The sequence below is a fragment of the Bison bison genome, unplaced genomic scaffold (genome assembly GCF_000754665.1).
Source record: "Bison bison bison isolate TAMUID 2011002044 unplaced genomic scaffold, Bison_UMD1.0 scf7180017864306, whole genome shotgun sequence".
Classification (NCBI taxonomy): domain Eukaryota; kingdom Metazoa; phylum Chordata; class Mammalia; order Artiodactyla; family Bovidae; genus Bison; species Bison bison.
The window spans coordinates 1,766,861-1,782,539 of record NW_011494878.1 but is presented as its reverse complement, the minus strand read 5'-3'; positions in this window follow the sequence as shown (position 1 = coordinate 1,782,539).

The following is a 15,679-nucleotide window of genomic DNA, read 5'->3' as shown; positions in this document are numbered from 1 at the left end:
AGATATGCAGATGACACCACCCTTATGGCAGAAAGTGAAGAACTAAAGAGCCTCTTCATGAAAGTGAAAGAGGAGAGTGAAAAAGTTGGCTTAAAACTCAACATTCAGAAAACGAAGATCATGGCATCTGGTCCCATCACTTCATGGCAGATAGATGGGGAAACAATGGAAACAGTGACAGACTTTATTTTTTGGGGCTCCAAAATCACTGCAGATGGTGACTGCAGCCGTTAAATTGAAAGATGCTTGCTCCTTGGAAGAACAATTATGACCAACCTAGACAGCATGTTTAAAAGCAGAGACATTACTTTGTCAACAAAGGTCCATCTAGTCAAGGCTATAGTTTTTCCAGTAGTCATGTATAGATGTGAGAGTTGGACTATAAAGAAAGCTGAGTGCTGAAGGATTGATGCTTTTAAACTGTGGTGTTGGAGAAGACTCTTGAGAGTCCCTTGGATAGCCAAGAGATCCAACCAGTCCATCCTAAAGGAAATCAGTCCTGAATGTTCTTTGGAAGGACTGATGTTGAAGCTGAAACTCCAATACTTTGACCACCTGATAAGAAGAGCTGACTTGTTTGAAAGGACCCTGATGCTGGGAAAGATTGAAGGTGGGAGAAGAAGGGGATGACAGAGGGTAAGATGGTTGGATGGCATCACCAACTCAATGGACATGAGTTTGAGTAGGCTCTGGGAGTTGGTGATGGACAGGGAGGCCTGGCGTGCTGCAGTCCATGGGGTCACAAAGAGTTGGACTGAGCGACTGAACTGAACTTACCTCTTGGAAAGAAGTATTTTTTGTCTTTTTAGTGTGAAACTGAATACCCTTTTCAAGGTATTAAAGATCATGATTAAAAGATCATGATTTACATTTTCTTAATGATTACGATGTTCAGTGTCTCTTTGTGTGCTTATTTACTATCCATACTGTATACTTCTAGGATAGAATTTTTTAAGTTTTAAAAAAAAAAATAACATACCCTAATCTTGGCACTCTCAAATTCTGGTAAAGAATGTGTAGCTGTGGGGACACTCATACAACTGCTTGTGGCACTGCCCTTCTGTAAAATAGTTCAGTAGTTTTTTTGTGAATTTAAATGTACCCTTACCATATTACCCAGCAATCTCACTCATGGGTATTTACCATAGAGAAATGAATTCTTACATTCATAAAAACTTGTATAAAAATATTTAGGCAGCACTATTTATGATCATCCCAACCTAGAAACAACCCACACTTTCTTCAATAGGTAGGTGTCTAATGAAAGTATTTCAACTAATACAATGGAATATTAGTCAGCATTAAGCAGAAGCAAACAATTGACATATGTAACAACATGGATAAACTTCACATGGATTATGCTAGGTGAACAAATCTGACCTCAAAAAATTACATACTGTATGATTGCTTTTTATGATGTTCTGGCAAAGGCAAAGCTTTGTGACAAAAAACAAATCAATGGCTGCTGGGGATACAAGGTCAGGGAAAGGTATGATTTTCAGAGGCAGCACAAGGGAATTTGGAGAACAATCAAACTGTCTGTTCGTATTGTGAACATTGCTATAGGGTCAAGGCATGTGTTAAAGGGCTTCCCTGATGGGTCAGATGGTAAAGAATCTTCCTGCAATGCAGGAGACACAGGTTCAATCCCTGGATCAGGAAGATACCCTGGAGAAGGGAGTGGCTACTCACTCCAGTGTTAAAACTCATAGAACTGTATATACCTCAAAAATAGGTGAGTTTTAATGAATGTAAATTATAGATAAATAATATTGATGAAGTTTGTCTTTACCAAGTAAGTAGAAGTGGTCCCCACACAGATTAGTTCCTTAATTGTAGGTATTTGCACATTATCTAGACTTAACAGTCTGACTTGTAATGCTGATTTAAGGCCTTCTAGAGGTAGAAACCAGATTCTGGTCTTCTGTTGTCATATTTTTCATGGACAGAGAACTTGAAAATTCTGAAAAATCTTATATTCACAATGAGTATTTCTTATTAGAGAAATTATAAGAATTCAACAAGTTTGCCATTTATTTTATCATGGTAGAATAATTATTTGTTCCCTTTTAAAATTTTTATTTTGTATTGGAGTATAGTTGATTACAATGTTGGTTAGTTTCAGATGTACAGCAAAGTGATTTAGGTATGTGTATATAAATATCTATCCTTTTTCAGATTCTTTTCTCATAGAGGCTCTTACTGAGTATTGAGTAGAGTTCCCTGTGCTATATAGTAGGTTGCTGTTGATTATTTTATAAATAATAGTGTGTATATGTTCATCACAAGCCTCCTAACTTATCCTTCCCCTTTTGGTAACTATAAGTTTGTTATCTAAGTATGTTTCTGTTTTGCAATTAAGTTCATTTGTATTGTTAGATTTCACATATAAATGACAGCACATGATATGTATCACACAGGTTGATTTGTGGATGTTGCAAAATCTTTCCATCCCTGGGGTAAATCCCACTTGTATGAACCTTTAATATATTATCGAATTTGATTTGTTTGTATTTTGTTGAGGATTTGGGGGTCTATGTTCATCAGTGATACAGCCTGTAATTTTCTTTTTTTGTGGTATCTTTGCTTGGGTTTGGTATCAAGGTGATGGTGGCCTCGTACAATAAGTTTGGAAGTTTTCCTCCTCTGCAGTTTTTTTGGAAGAGTTTCAGAAGGATAGGTGTTAACTTTTCTCTAAATGTTTGCTGGAATTTTCCTGTAAAGCTATCTGGTTTTGGACTTTCATTTGTTGAGAGTTTCCTAATCCCAGTTTCAATTTCAGTACTTGTGATTAGTCTGTTTATATTTTCTATTTCTTCCTGGTTCTGTCTTGGAAAATTGTACCTTTCAGAGAATATACCTGTTTCTTCTAGATTGTCCATTTTATTGGTGTATAGTTGCTTATAGAAGTCTCTTATGACCCTTTGTTTTCATGTTGTAACTTCTCCTTTTTCATTTCTAATTTTATTGATTCGAACACTCTCTTTTTTTCCTTGGGGCTTCCCTGGTGGTTCAGATGATAAAGATGTCACCTACAGTGCAGGAGACCCAAGTCTGCCTAAAAGTTTATCAATTTTGTTTATCTTTCCAAAAAACAGATTTTAGTTCTTTTATCTTTTCTTTGCATCTATTTCATTTATTTCGGCTCTAATCTGTATTATTTCTTTCTTTCTACTAACTTTGAGTTTTGTTTGTGCTTTCTCTAATTGCCTTAGTTGTAACTTTAGGTCATTTATTTGGAATTTTTCTTGTTTTCTGAGTTAAGATTGTAGTGCTATAAACTTCCCTCTTAGAACAGTTTTTGCTGCATCCCATAGGTTTAGGACCATTGTGTTTTCATTGTCGTTTGTCTCTAGATATTTTTTATTTTCTCAATGACTTCTTCAGTGATCCATTGGTTTAGTGATGTATTATTTAGCTTCCATGTATTTGTAATTTTGTGCAGTTTTTTTCTTGTAGTTGATTTCTAATGTCACTGTGGAAAAGATCATTGGAAAAGATGCTTACTAATATTTCAATTTTCTGATATTAACTGAGGCTTACTTTCATGAAATTAAAAGACGCTTACTCCTTGGAAGGAAAGTTGTGACCAACCTAGATAGCATATTGAAAAGCAGAGATATTACTTTGCCAACAAAGGTCCATCTAGTCAAGGCTATGGTTTTTCCAGTAGTCATGTATGGATGTGATAGTTGGACTGTGAAGAAAGCTGAGTGCCGAAGAATTGATGCTTTTGAACCGTGGTGTTGGAGGAGACTCATGAGAGTCCCTTGGACTGCAATGAGATCCAACCAGTCCATCCTTTGGAAGGACTGATGCTGAAGCTGAAACTCCAGTACTTTGGCCACCTCATGCGAAGAGTTCACTCATTGGAAAATACCCTGATGCTGGGAGGGATTGGGGGCAGGAGAAGAAGGGGATGACAGAGGATGAGATGGCTGCATGGCATCACTGACTCGATGGACATGAGTTTGAGTGAACTCCAGGAGTTGGTGATGAAGAGAGAGGCCTGGTGTGCTGTGATTCATGGGGTCGCAAAGAGTTGGACACGACTGAGCGACTGAAATGAACTGAACTGAGGCTTGCTTTATGGTTCAGCATGTGATCTATCCTTGAGAATGTTCATTAGCAATTGGAAAGAATGTGTATTCTGCTTTTGGATGCAGTGCTCTATAAATATTAAGTACATCTGGTCTATTTTCTGTCTGGATAATCTGTCCATTGATGTGAGTCGGGTGTTAAAGTCCTCCACTAGTATTGTGTTGTCGATTTCTCCTTTTATGGCTATCAGCATTTGTGGTGCTCCTGCAGTGGGTGCATATATATTTATAATTGTTATGCCTTCTTCTTGGATTGATCCCTTGGTTATTATGGAGTATCCTTCTTTGTCTCTTATAGCAATATTTTAAAGTCTATTGTGTGTGATGTGGTTATTGCTACTCCGGGTTTCTTTTGACTTGCATTTGCATGGAATACCTTTTTCCTCCTCCTTACTTTCAGTCTACACGTGTGCTCTGAAGTGGGTCTCTTGTAGACAGTGTGTATATGTCTTGTTTTTGTATCAATTCAGCCAGTGTATGTCGTTTGGTTGGAGCATGTAATCCATTTACATTCAAGATAATTACTGATCTGTATGTTCTTGTTGCCATTTTGTTAAATTTTTTGGATTTATTTTCATAGGTCTTTTTTCTTCCCCATTCCTTTTGTTCTCTTCTCCTGTGATTTTATGACTCTCTTTAGTATTGTGTTTGGATTCACTTTTCATTTTTGCATGTATATCTTACAGGTTTTTGAGTTGCAGTTAATATGTTTTCATTTGGCAGTGTATATGTATATGTGTGTGTGTGTGTATATACACACACTCACATACAAACACAAGATTGATTTAAGTTGCTGGTCTCTTAATTTAAAATTCATGTACAATATCCAGAATTTGTACTTTGCTCACTGGTTTTGATATCATATTTGTGGATGATTTCCTACTTTTACTGCCAGTGAGATTTCCCATTTGTAATTTCTTGTTCCTAGTTGTGGCCTTTTCTTTTCCTCCTAGATAAGTTATTTTAGCATTTGTTGTAAAGATGGTTTGGTGGTGGTGAATTGTCCTCTGTCATCCCCTTCTCCTCCTGCCTTCAATCTTTCAAGCATCAGGGTCTTTTATAATGAGTCGGCTCTTTGCATCACATGGCCAAAGTATTGGAGCTTCAGCTTCAGCATCAGTCCTTCCAATGAATATTCAGGATTGATTTCCTTCGGGATGAGTAGTTTGATCTCCTTGCAGTCCAACGGACTCCCAAGAGTCTTATCCATTACCACAGTTCAAAAACAACAATTCTTTAGCCCTCAGCCTTCTTTATGGTCCAACTCTCACATCCATAATGACTATAGAGAAAACCATAGCTTTAACTAGACGGACATTTGCCATTAAAGTAATGTCTCTGCTTTTTAATATGCTATCTAGGTTTGTCATAGCTTTTCTTTCAAGGAGCAAGTGTCTTTTAATTTCATAGCAGCATTAGCCATATTCAGTGATTTTGTCAGTGAATAGGAAAACTCAATAGCATAAATATCACCTTACTGTGAATAATTTATGCATTCTAAATTTCAGTCATACCTGAACAGGTGTTTTAATTTTGTGAAATTTTATGAGATAATTGTAATATTCATTTCAATAGTAAAGAGCCAATTTGAGTTGAAGTGACTGTGAATAAGAAAGAAATGGGGAATATGATGTGGCACACGGATCCCTCTGTAGGAATGAAGAGATTTATGCCCCAAATGACAAGTGCTGCCAACAGACTCTCCTTAGTTGTCAGCTGCCTTTGGATATTGCCCCAGTTGAGAAGAGTTTTCCAGCCCAAGGCCATGCCCCTTGTCCAGGGTGCTTTACTGATCAATGCTAGGGTATAAAGGCCACACCTTTGTCCCACCTCAGGACAATTCTGAGGTTCACTGAGACCTTCAGTAGGAATGGATCAGAGCTCAACTTCTCCTTCTGCCCAGTTCAGCTTCCTTCCTTTCCCTTCCACGTGTTCTAACTCCAAGAGGAATCTGTGTCAAAGCTCTTGCATGGTTATATCTAGCTCAGGGGTTTCCTTGCTCCTGGATTCTAACCTGTGACTGAGGACTTCTTCAGATATCAAACCCTGTTTATTATAAAGCTATAGTCCTTAATATAGCATGGTACTGGCTTCAGAATAAATGAATAGATATATGAAACAGGAAAAGAATACTTGGTGTATGTGAGGGGTGACATTATATTTGGAAAAAAAAATGCACTGGTTACCAATAGTTGCTCTGACAGTTGTCTAACAGGTGGGGAAAAAATAGGCCTTTTGTCAAAAAATTCGCACAATGAGTAAGTACATAAATGTAAAGAACAAAAAAGTAAAATTGTTAATAAAATGTGACAAGACAGGAAAGAAGTTCTTAAATAATATGCAAAGGTTGAAACTGTAAAGAAGAAATTGATAAATTTGATTTTATGTATATTTAAATTTTTCATTATATGTGTCAAACTTGGAGATGTATAATCCAAAGAATTGAACTTAGAATATATAAAGAATTTCCACAAATTAGTAAGAGATACAAGCAACAAACAGTAAACTAGCAAAGGTGCAAACTGCAGATTTGCAGAGGAAGAACTGCAAATGGCCAAAAAGCTTAAGAAAAGATGGCCAAACTCACTAGTAATTAACGAAATACAAATCAGGAGATGCTATTTCTCATCCTTGAGAACTAGCAAAAATAAAGCGTAAATATAACAAATGTGGGGGGAGATGTGAGAAAATAGCAACATCTTCTTTGAAGAGGCATTTGGTAATATCTTTCAAATTTTATTTCACATGTACATTTTTGAGAAACTCATGGAAATGTGCATATACTGACTTAAGTGACGATGAGTTCTCTCTAATTTGTAATAGCAAATATTTGGAAGCAATCTGTGTGTCCATACATTAGGGATGGGTGAACATTTGTATATACATATCATGAAATATTTATCATGTAGCAGTTAAACTGAGTTAAGCATGTTTACCTGTTTCAACAAAAATCTTGAAAGTATATTATGGAATAAAAATTGTGTGTGGTAAAAAATATTTAAATTTAAACTTGTTAAATATTGTTGACAATTTATGAAGAAACATACAAGTGGTAAATATTTTTAACTGTGTTACAGAAGGAAAGCATAACAGCTTCAGAAAAATCGCTGTCTTTGAGGAGAGCAGAGAATGAGATGGGAAAAGGCTTCAACTGTAAGTAACATTTCATTTTTTAAAAGTGTATATATTATTTGACTGCATTGGGTCTTAGGTAGAATGCAGGATCTTCGTCGCATCATGCAGGATCTTCTGTTAGGGTGCACAGACACGAGTTGTGGTGTCTGGGCTCAGTGCTGCAGTGCACAGGCTCCAGCGCAGTGGACTTGAGCAGTTGTGGCGGCAGGCTCTCTGGTTGTGGTGTGTGCTCAAAGTGCACTGGCACATGGTTGCAGGCTCTCTGGTTGTGGTGTGTGCTCAAAGTGCACTGGCACATGGTTGCAGTGTGTGGGCTTGGTTCGTCCACGGTGTATGGGATCTTTGTTTCCTGACCAGGGATAGAACCTGCGTTTTTTGCATTGCAGGGCAGACTCTTAACCACTGGACCACAAAGTAAGTGCCAACATTTCACTGTTAATGGAAGAAAAAAAATCTTAAGTGAAAGGAATCTGAAAATGACAAAATGATATTAATTTTGGATTGTGGATATTCTGTGCATTTTTCTGCATGCCTGAAGTATTTTATTACATAGAGTTTTAAAAATTTGTAAAACAAGTGATGTGTAGTTAGAGGCCAGAAGTGAGCAAGTCTTGACTGGATTTTGTAATCATTTTAAAAACATCCTTTGAGTTTTGGAAATATTTTGAGGAAATTTTTTTTGTTTTAATGTAAAATTCATAAAATGTGAAATTTACCTTTGTAATAATTTTAAAGTATGTTCTTATGACTTTTAGTATATTAATAATGTTGGGCAATCATCACTAATATCTAATTTCATGCTTTCTGTCACCTTTTGAGGAATCTTGCAAGGAACCAGAAGTCGTGATTAGCAGTAGCAGCTTGAAATAAATGACCAAAATATTAATATTAAGTGATTTTATATGGATTCATAGACAGAGACTTGTGAGCGTTCAACTTACATGTTATAAATTCCTATATAACTAGAAACTTAGGGTCTTAATACCTCCTTTCCAGGAAAGAATAGCTGTTAACAACTTTCAGAGTTACTCAATAATGCCTTTTCCTGGGTAGTAACTTCATCCTAAACTCTGTGTGATTTTATCCTTCTTGTGGCACTACCCAAAACAAAAACATGACTTCTGTCTAAGCCATCAATGGGTATCCTCTCTTGCCTTCCCAGACTGTGTTGGAAGACTTAGGAGCTGCTATAGACTGCATGTTGTGTTCCCCATCAAGGTTCATGTTTTGAAATCCTGATCCACAGTGTAATAGTATTTGGAGGTGGAGCCTTGAGGAAGTGATTAGGTCATGAAGACAATGCCCTTGTGAATGAGATTAATGCCCCCTATAAAAGAGGTTCTGGAGAGTTCCCAGGTCCCTTCTGCCATGTTAGGACACAGAAGACAGCTGTCTATAAAACAGAAAGTGGGCTCTTACCAAATACTTAATCGGTTATCACCTAGATATTGAACTTCCTGCCTCCTGAACTGTGGTAAATGTTTTTTATTGCTTATAAGCCACCCAGACTGTGGACAGTCCACTGTTATCACCCAGTGGACTAGGACAGAGCCCCCTCTTCTGATATGTGCAGTGCAGTGTGTGTGTTTATTTCCATGATAACAACTACGCTTAGTTTTGTAATTACTTACAACAGTCAGCCTATCACCTCAAGAGGCCCTTGAATCCTGTGATCATATTGTTTTACCTTTGAATCCTCAAAACTTAGCATCATTTCTGCAACTTAGTAATGTTCAAGTAAATGTCATTTGAATGAATGGCTTCAGTGCATGACTCATTTCAAGTCTGTGCAAGTCCAACAACAGACATTAGTCAGACTTCCCATTTTTGATCAGCTATTGAAAGTGGGACAGTTGATCTATGATTCAGCATATCTCCAGTAAGCAAGCCCAAGAGAATAATGTTAAAAACCCTGCCCTCCTGCAAGAGTCAGCTTGATCAAGAACCTTGTTTTAGTGGTTGATTTCCACAGTTAAGCTGTCTCTCACAATCTTACGTTGGATGTCCCTTCACATAATTTGCTGATTTTTAGCAAAACTGAAGAAAGAATAAGAATTCTTTAGAATTTTATATGTTGTCCCATAATGCATTCTTAATACTGAGGAACATACAAATCCAGGCTAAGATTCTTCTATTTGGCTCTGGAAAGACTGAAAGCAGATTGCTGTAGTGATCAAAAGTTTGGCTTGCAATCAGATGGATTGTGCTTCCTATCTGTACTCTGTCACTTTCTATCTAGAAAGTCACTAGGCAAATTACTTTACTTCTCTAAGACTCAATTTTCTTATCTGCAAAGTGGATATAATAATAAAAATGAATAATAAAAAATGAACTTCATAGATTTTCTGTGAATGTTAAATGAAGTAATACAAATGAGAAGCATTAAGCATATAGCCTAGTATATAGTAAGTGTTCCCTTAATATCAGTGATTGTTATCTGGAACTTTGAGTGATAGATAATTTTTGGTCATGGAAAGAGTCTCTGAGGAACCTCTAGGGTTGTGTACAATGCAGAAAAGTGCAAAGTGAATAAGTTCAAGGAATTCAGGATTCAAAATTCAGTTTTACCTGAAAGACCTTGGACAATTCACTTAATCCTCATATGTCTTCAGTATTGTTAAAAAGTATTATCTTCGCCTTTTTCACATCTCTCTTGCTATGTATTTTCTGTTTATTTCCCCTCTTTATACAGACTTCCTTGAGAAAAGGAATCTGTTGATACTTTTTGACACCTTAGTCAAGAATTGCTTCTCTCCACAGGAATTTACTTTTCACTGTAATCATTCAGTAAGTTCTGATAAGCTATGTATCTACTAAAGGAATGTTACTTATTAAGAATTGATGATGGAAGAGGAGTTTTGAAATGGGTAGAGACTTCCAGTGACTCTGAAATACTTTTATATGTGTATTTTCTTCTGCTTCTGTATAAAGCTGGAAAAGAAAAAAAAGAAAAACAGGCAAACAAAAATCTCATGCTACCCTTTGATTTTGGGTTGCTTGACAAACAATTTTCATTTCTAAAGCACTTGAAAGTCTTTTTTGGTAACATTTTCAGTCTGGCAACGAGCAGAGCAAGATGAACATCTCTTAATCTTTCTTTCCAAGACAGCTCTGTCATCCTGTTTCTACATATCTGCTTTGTCATTGTATATTCACAGAAAATATTTGGCCCTCTAGGACTCTGGAGACATTCTAGAATGAACATGCTCAGAGTTAGGGCTGAATCTGAGCCCCACAGCTCAGCTGATTGGAAGCCTCTGTTCCCATATCTATAACAGTAAGAGAGTGGACTAGGTCCTGAATTGCAAATAGAATTTATTTTGAATTCCTACTTTGAGTATTTGGTACTGAGCTGAGACAGCAAAGATAAAACCTGATGCATTGGGAGAGTGTTTTGTGATAAATTAACCATAAGCATGGGATGGAGGAATGAAAGCCCTTATGCCACATCTTGCTATCCCTAGACCACAAAATCACTGAGGCCTTTCTAGTTCTAGCATCACATCAGACTGTTACTGATTCTCTGCTGCTGCTAAGTCACTTCAGTCCAACTCTGTGCGACCCCATAGACGGCAGCCCACCAGGCTCCCCCGTCCCTGGGATTCTCCAGGCAAGAACACTGGAGTGGGTTGCCATTTCCTTCTCCAATGCATGAAAGTGAAAAGTGAAAGTGAAGTCGCTCAGTTGTGTCCGACTCTTAGTGACCCCATGGACTGCAGCCTACCAGGCTCCTCCGTCCATGGGATTTTCCAGGCAAGAGTACTGGAGTGGGGTGCCATTGCCTTCTCGAGACTGATTCTCTACTTGCTCTTAATAAGATGTGAAGTGTCTGCCCTCCAAACAGTTCAGTCACCTGCTGTAATTGACTAGAATGCCATTTACATGCACTGCATGTGTTATTACCCATTCCTTTTCTAAAGACGTTGAGGTACAATAAATACTTTTGTAAAGCTAAAAGAAAGAATTCAGAAAAAGGGAATGGAAAATGAGAATAAATATATGAAAAATAGGAAGTATAAGAACAAGTATGAAATTCAAGGTTTAATTTTAACCTTCCTAACTTTATTCTTTAGTACTCTATTCTCTCTTTCTATTTAATGCCCATAGATGGTGGCACAGAAGAAAGAATCACATTGGTCTGGTGGTAATATGGGAAACTCTGGACATTTTTCAGATTTTTTCATGAAAATGTCTGGTAGAATCCTGAAATTTTTTTGAGGATTCAGCATGATGTGAGAAATGCTTTTGCAGTCTTACTGAGTCAGACTTAAGCAATCAAAATGATTGCTCTATTTAAAATTCATCAACAGTAATGAGCTCTTGCGTCATTTTGTAAAGATGAGACTTGAGTCTCATGTGAAGCCTTTTAAAACCTCATTGCTGTCTACAGTGCCCTTGGCTGCAGTTACCCAAGGCATAGTAAATACATCAGCATGGCCAAGTTGGGGCAGGGGAAAGAGTCACATGTTTTAAGACTACAGTTTATGACTAGGATGATATTTTCCCTCTTTTGTTTTGCATTGAGGATGTATAAAAATAATGATATTGGCATGATTATAAATGATATATTTCTTGAAGCTACTCTTGAGCCTTTCTGCAAGATGGATTTTCAAAGTCTTTCACATATTATTTATATATTTAAACAAAAATGTAATTAGGGTTATTTCTTTTGCCAAAATGCTATAGAATTTTTTCCTAAGTGATTTCTGTGCTCTTACCCTTTCTTCCACTTAGTATTGTCAGGTTACTCTTTTTTAAAAGAAAAAAAAAAATATTGAGAAGGCTACTGGTTCTGGCAAAGTAGTAATAAGAATTAAATTTCTCCTCTTGCCTGAAACAAAAAAAATCAAAGTAAATTACGAAATGATTTTTAAGATGTATATTAGGCAATGAAAGACAGTGATCTCAGAGAGATGGCCAACAAATGAGGGAACCCTAGGATTGCCAAAATTTGTTGCTTGAGAGTTTCCAGACCATTGCACACTGAGGAAAAACACAGGCAGAGGCTGCAAAACTGAAGTTGAGCTAGAACTGAGAATCTGGAGAGACCAAGACACTTTGAGTTTGCAGGCAGGATGCTGGAGAGGAGAGGTCTGCCAAAAGAGAGTTCTCTCTAGATTGACAGAGGGTCCTCCTCAAGTATTCAGTAACATAATGATCAGGGCATGTATGTGCAGAAACTGTTTGAGTACAAAGAAAGAAATACTCAAAAAGATCAGAGACAACATCACTCAGATCCCATATGGGGCCAGAACTAGCGGGATAAACTAGGGAATAGGACTAGATCCAACCCCTACTGGAAAGGAAAAACTCATCGTTTGTGAACTATTTGGATAGAATGCTGAGAATAGTCTTGCTTCAGTAGTGGAGAATAATTAGATCTAGACAAAACACTGCTCAAGTCTTGCCTGATAAATCTTGTAAGCAGTGACAGAAGGGATAAAACTATTGCCAAATTACTTAACTGTGTCCCGGAACAAAACCCAAGAGTAGTTATAGGAATACAAAAATATCCAACACCCAACAAAGTAGAACACAGTATCCTGCATTCTATCAAAAAATGCCAGACATGCAAAGAAACAGGAAAACCTAGAATAAGGAGGAAAACTAATCAGCCAAAACTGACCCAGGACTGCTTGGGGCTAGTGCACTGGGACGACCCAGGGGGATGGTATGGGGAGGGAAGAGGGAGGAGGGTTCAGGATGGGGAACACATGTATGCCTGTGGCGGATTCATTTTGATGTTTGGCAAAACTAAAACAATTATGTAAAGTTTAAAAATAAAATAAAATTTTAAAAATTAAATTAAATGACAAGGGCATTGGAAAATCATTATACTATATTTCATATGTTCAGAAAGCTAGAGTAAAAACTGAACATGCTAAATAAATAGAGAGGTAAAAGTATAGAAAAAAAGCCATGTCGAACTTTTAGAGACAAAAAACATAAAAATAAATCCTAGAAATAAAACCTAGATGAAAAAAGCATTAATAGGATTATAGCAGATTAAACATCAGAGAAGTTTTGTAAACTTGAATACACACAATAAACCCTATCCAAAATCAAACATAGAGAAAAAAAGACTAGCTAAAAAATTACAAAGAACATAAGAATCAGTAAACTATGGTACAACTTCAAGTGAGTTAATGTATGCATAATTGGAGTTTCCAGGAAAGAGGGAACTAGAAAAAGATAAATGGTGAACAAAAAGTTTTCAAATTTATGAAAACTATAAACCTTCACAAAACTTAAAATCCCAAGAATTAAGAAATGGAAAGAATACTACCCCAATGTACATCATAACCAAATTGCCCAAAACTGGTGATAGTGAGAAAATTTTATAAGCAGCTGGAGAAAAGTGTTACATTGTATACAGAGGAACGCAGATAATGATGACAGCAGCTTTCTTGTTTAAAAAAAAAAAAAAGCAGTGCCAGTGGAAACACAGCAAAGCAACATTTAAAAATTTCTGAAAGAGGAAAAACTATCTTGAATTCCATACCCAGTGAAAATATCTTTCCAAAAGAATGTTACATAAAGCCTTTTTCCAACATCCAAAAACTGAAATAACTCATTGGCAGTAATTTATACTACAGGAATGTTTTAAGAAGCTCTTGAGGCCAAAGAAAAATGATACCAGTTGGAAATTGGGATCTATACAAAGACCATAAAGATTTTTTTTATTGTTTAAATATATTTAAAAGATAATTGAGTACATAATTAAAAACAGTAACACAAAGATGTAGAGTTTATAAGATATGTAGAAGTAAAATGTATGACTGTAATAGCACAAAGACTAATAGGGAAGAAGTGGAAGTAAACTGTTATGAGGTCTTTATAATATCATTTGGAATGATACATTATCACCTGCAGATAAACGGAGGTACATTACACATGTATACTCTAAATCCTAAAGCATCCCTTAAATAACAGAACAAAGAATAAGAATTGTTAGCAAATAAGCCCACATGCAAATTAACAAAGGAAATAAAATGGACTCATAGAAAATACCCTGGTTATCCAAAAGAAGGCAGAAAAAGAGGGAAAAGGAAATGGAGAACATGTAGGACAAAGAGAAGTTAAATACGAGGTTGATTTAAATCTAACCATATTAATAATGTGAACCATGTATAAATAATCTAAATACCTTGGTTAAAAGACAGAGATTGTCCCAAGTATATAATGCATATAAAGAATGTTGTTTATTACTTGTAATGTAAAGACACAAACAAGTTGAAAGTATGGAAAAAGGAATGCCATACTAACAGTGTCATTTCATAATGATAAGTATATCACCCATTGCTGGTAGAAGTGTTAAATGTTAAATGGCAGAAGTCTCTTTGGAAAACAGCTTGGAGGTTCTTTACAACGTTAAGCATAGACCTGCCATATGACCCAGGCCTTTCACTCCTTGGTATTTATACTCAAGAGAAATTAAAGTATCTGTCTATAGAAAGACTTTATACAGATGTTCATAACAGCTGTATTTGTAACAGCCCCAAACTGTCAGCCCAATGTTCATCCGTAGGTGAATGGAAAAACTAAATATATTATATCCATAAATGAAATAGTATTTAGTAATAAAAGGAATGGATTCTTGATGCAAGCAACAGTGTGAAAGAATCCCAAAATAATTGCTCAGCTTACACACCAGATAAAAAAAGAAGGAGCAAACTACTATGTAATACTATTACATAAAATCCTAGGAAATGCAAACTAACATGTAGTGACAGAAAGCAGGTCACTGGGTGCCACATGGGTGAGCAGGAGGCGGGTAATGTGGGCAGGGGTGAGAGAGATGACAAAGGGGCAGAAGGGGTCTTTTGAGAGTGGTGTATTATGTTCAATAACTTTAGTGTAATGATGGAACATAGGTTATATTTAACATGTGGACACATGTCATATGTCAAAACTTATAAAATTGAACCCTTTAAATATGTGCAGTTTATTGTACATCAGTAAAAACTCTTTGTACATCAATAAATGTACAAAGCTGGAATCAATTGGATTCCAAGCTGGAATCAAGATAGCAGGGAGAAATATCAATAACTTTAGATAGGCAGATGACACTACCCTTATGGCAGAAGGCAAACAAAAACTAAAGAACCTCTTTATGAAAGTGAAAGAGGAAAGTGAAAAAGTTGGCTTAAAACTCAACATCCAGAAAACTAAAATCATGGCATCTGGTCCCATCACTTCATGGCAAATAGATGGGGAAACAGTGACAGACTTTATTTTCCTGGGCTCCAAAATCACTGCAGATGGTGACTGCAGCCATGAAATTAAAAGACGCTTGCTCCTTGGAAGAAAAGCTATAAACAACCTAGACAGCATATTAAAAAGCAGAGACATTGCTTGTCAACAAAGGTCCGTCTAGTCAAAGCTATGGCTTTCCCAGTAGTCATGTATGGATGTGAGAGGTGGACTCTAAAGAAAGCTGAGCG